Source organism: Schistocerca gregaria, chromosome 6 (genome assembly GCF_023897955.1).
Source record: "Schistocerca gregaria isolate iqSchGreg1 chromosome 6, iqSchGreg1.2, whole genome shotgun sequence".
NCBI classification, from domain to species: Eukaryota; Metazoa; Arthropoda; class Insecta; order Orthoptera; family Acrididae; genus Schistocerca; species Schistocerca gregaria.
Window position 1 is genome coordinate 586,659,030 of NC_064925.1, and position 4,497 is coordinate 586,663,526.

The 4,497-nt window shown below is 39.9% G+C and overlaps 1 non-coding gene across 1 annotated transcript; it reads right to left on the bottom strand.

The window, feature by feature from the left end:
* Nucleotides 1–1,872: 1,872 nt before the first annotated feature.
* Nucleotides 1,873–1,947, bottom strand: Trnat-ugu (transfer RNA threonine (anticodon UGU)). The gene has a single exon. It is a non-coding gene; the product is annotated as a tRNA-Thr (tRNA).
* Nucleotides 1,948–4,497: the final 2,550 nt, after the last annotated feature.

The following is a 4,497-nucleotide window of genomic DNA, read 5'->3' on the forward strand; positions in this document are numbered from 1 at the left end:
TCCCCCCACCAGAAACGTAGTTATCGTGGCTGTTGTGAGACTTTTGTACACAGTTAGAGAAAGTGTGTTAAATGTGGCGCGGACGGAAACACTAGGCTACGCTACAGGGCAATCTGCTCGCACAACGTTTAGTCGGCATTCATAATCGTTGGCGTAAACAACTCTCAATCAAATTACCCACTTCCAACCTAACTTAGATCTCGGGCTACACTACCAATCGGCCTGTCATCACAACCAAAAATTCATTGAGGGGGGTGGGGGGATTTCCTGTAGCTCTCTCTAATGTATCTCTAGGCAAAACTGCCAGTTTTGTCAGACTCAACAGCAAGATTTACCAATGGTAAACACTTTTGAGACGGCTCGTAATTTTAGAATAGTCCTCTTCGTCTTACTTGGCATAAATTGTTCGCTGGCGTCCCAGCAGCTAGCTCCCTCAGTGTCTGCTTCTGCCATCGCACCACGCTAGTCTGCTGTTGTCCTAGCAGACCGAACGCACCGCACATCCGATACCTTCGGAACCACTCAATGGCCAGTTAGCAACTGAGCGGAACACTGTTTACATCGTGAAAGGAAAACTATGCAAAGATGTACACTTAAATGGCACGACTGAGTAGCACACACACAGTAATATCTGAGGAATGTCCTTCGACACGCGCAGAACGAAAGTCTTCTCGCGAACGTACAGCGTCTCTGAAAAAAAATCTCGTGACTATATTCCGGCGTTACGGCCAGGTTCTCATACAAATGAGCAAAAAAGGGTACATTTGAAATTCTTTTTGAGACAATGAAAATACATTCTTAAGATCTGTTTGGGAATTACGAGTGATAATACTATGAGCTTAATTTTAGATTTTCAATAAAAAATGGCGCCCGTAATTATGATTTGATCAAGGGCCTGCGAGACTGGAGTACGCAGAGCGCGTGCAGTGTGGCACCTCATATGTTACCTGAATTCAAAAATGGGTAACATCAGTTGATACTACATTATTCCTCTGAAATTGAAAATGGATAACATCAGTCGATAAAACATAAAATTTATGGGAGCGTATACCTAACCGCAATGAAACAACCTTAAATTTAACGATACAGTGCTAATTCGAACTTTGAGTTCGATTTTTGAGGGTTTGTTTCACTCCTTATGCCTACACAAAAATTAGTTAATATTAACAAATGTCATATGATAGCTATAAGTTCCTAAGAAAAGTGTTTACTTTTAGGGGTCAGAGGTAGATGTTTAGAGAACGAACCACTTTTAATTTATGCTGCATGCCGTTCTGAGAAAATAGTTACCCGAAAAAAATGTGTTCAAAGTTTAGGGAAAACATTTAGTTATATTATTACTTCGATTTGCATGAACTGAGTGTTACATATATATTTGTAATGTCGCTGAAAACGAATCTGAAGTCAGATTTTCAATATTCAAAACAGCTAATCCAATACGGAGGGCAACCGATTATGTTTTGACCAATTTTTACCAAAAATGTATTTTCGTTATTTACGTTTAGTCTGCAAGTCAAGGAGTATTTATCAACCCTTCCTCTACCTCTGATTGTTCCTAGACAGCAACTTCCTGTTCTTCTTGGCAGGAAAAGCCGATCTGTCAAAGCTGGATATGCAGCACTCGGCAGCCTGCACTTGATATTCGTCCGTATTTTCGGTGAGTATGTTTGCATGCATTCTGCAGTATGAATCATTTTGAGCACGTGCGACACGGGACGAGTTATCATCTACATCTATATGGATACCCTGCAAAACACATTTAAGTGCCTGGCAAAGGGTTCATCGAATCACCTTCACAACTGATAATTAATTGAAACCCTCAGCTGCCGACAGGTGTTGTTGATATACTTCGATGGGGACAGCTGAAAAGTGTGCCCCTACTGGGACTCGAACCCAGAATCTCCTGCTTACAAGGCAGACGCTCAATCCATCTGAGCCATCGAGGGCACACATGAACAGCACGACTGCAGGAATTTATCCCTCGCACGCTTCCCGTGAGACTCACATCCCCAACCGTCCACAATCCGCATACGTAATGTACTTAATAGGTATTTGTCCATCCACTCATTACTGGCTCACACTAAGGTGACGATTCCCGTAAGAGTTCCGGCAACCTGTGCGCATTCGCACAGACGAAGGTCAATGGCTGGGTAACGTTTAACCATATATATGAAGATAGTAACTGCTCTCGAAAGAACAGGCGCCACTGACGACCTTGCAACTCTTCTAGAATACATGATAAACCGGCCGATGTGGCCGAGCGGTTGTAGGCGCTTCAGTCGGGAGCCACGCGACCGCTACGGTCGCAGGTTCAAATCCTGCCTCGAGCATGGGTGTGTGTGATGTCCTTAATTTAGTTAGGTTTAAGTCGTTCTAAGTTCTAGGAAACTGATGACCTCAGATGTTAAGTCCCAAAGTGCTCAGAGCCATTTGAACCATCAGTCCCTATGTTTACACACTACTTACAGTAACTTATGCTAAGGACAACACACACACAACCATGCCCGAGGGAGGACTCGAACCTCCAACAGGGGGAGCCGCGCGAACCGTGACAAGGCGTTGGACACATGGCGGGTACCCCGCGCGGCTCATGGCAGCCGTGACACTGCTTCAAACAATGGACTGTAGAAACTTTTGTAAAGCACGGATTAAAAAAAAAACTTTCTGTTCCAAGAGTCTAGACAAGTACACCTTTAAAAAATGCAACTACAAAGAAATTGAATTTTCGAACGTTTTGAATGAGAACCTGTCCTTATGGAACACCGTTGATCAAATGTCACAGGGATTATATACTCAGGTTTCACATGTGGATTAACACTTTCTAATCAATATCCGGAATGAGCAGGGCTTAAAACTTTGAAGAGTTAAATTTCAAGGGCCGTTCTCTTGTATGCAAATAGTTTCACAGTAGAAATTTCTCTAGTTTTATTTATTAATTTATTTATTTATTTTTTGCTGTAGGTAAAGAAGGATAGCATTGTGAGGAGGGGGAAGGGGGGGGGGGGGGGAGGAATCTTGCATCTCCCACCTTGGAATTCTCAGTACAGAATTTTTATTCATTACGACATTCTTAGCCACTTGCAGAAGTGATTTCGAGTGATTCTGCAAAACTTTTCCTTTAGCCAATCGTAGCAACTATAGGATTCCGTTCCTGCTGCATGACATGTCTCGGAACTTAAACTGACCAACTCATTTGCATAAAGAGCTAGCTTATCATCCGCTTCTTTACTTGCGTAGACCGTTCATGGTCTGCAAAGAATTTTTTTCTTTCATCGTTTTTTTATGTCTTTTATAAACTGCAACACTTTCTAAACTTTCTAAACTTAGCGCCGTTGAAGCATGGTCTTTTACTGAATGATCAAAAAGCAATGCTGACAGCTGGAGTCCAAGGTTTTTGTTAATCAAGCCGTTTGTATTCTTGTGGTGATATCTCCGTACAGTCTTTCACTCCCTAACGCATATTTCTTTATATCTAATTGAGAAGTGAAATACCGGTTTTCATAGATGCAGATTTAAAATATTTTAATATAACGCAATAAATATTTCATTAAAATTTTCATCCCCTTATGCTCGAAGTTCCAAAACCAGAAAAACACGTAGTTTTTAAAAATTGTAACATATTAGCCGAATACGAATTGTCAGATATATTTAGCAATCCTTTCATAATGAACCATTTTCTGAAACATCTCACACCCTTTAGGGGTTGGGTTTTCAAAAACAATTAAACACGTATTCTTCTATTTAGAGCCGAGGAGCCAAATTCAAATCTTCATCCATTTAATTCTAAAAATGCTTTCATAGTGAAATATTTCATAAAACATTACATCCCCTATTTCACTCTATTAGTGAGTTAAATTTCCAAAAGCAACGAAACACATTTTTTTTACATCCAACCGAGATGTCAAATACCTATTTTCATAGATGTAGCTATAAAAATGCTTCAGTAGTTCTTTAATAATGATTTATTTTCAAAAAACCTTCACTAATTATTTTATCCCCCAATGGAAGAATTTCGGAAAATGCTAAAAACCTGTTTCTTTTTTGTATCTGACTGAGACACCAAATGTCAATTTTCGTAGTTTTGTAGTTATAGCTTCAATAGGGACATAGGGACATATTTAAAAAAAAAAAGACTTTCAACCCATGTTTCACCCCCATAGGAGTGAAATTTCGAAAAATCTCTTCTTAAATGATGCTTTCAGCGTAAGATTTACACCTTCATCAAATTTCAAGTCCGTATACTTTGCAGGTTGGGCTGGAAGGCTATGGGTCAGTGAAACCTGTGCCCCTATTGCACCTTCTTGGAGGTTGTAGTTCCAAAAACAGTGAAACACGTAGTTTTCAATAACACAATATTCATAGATTTCGCTTTAAAAATTCTTTCGCACTGAAATACTTTCATAAAACATTACATCCTATATTCCACCCTCTTAATCGTTGAATGTATCAAAAACAGGTTTTCATATATTTCATGAAACATTTCATCCTCTGTGATAT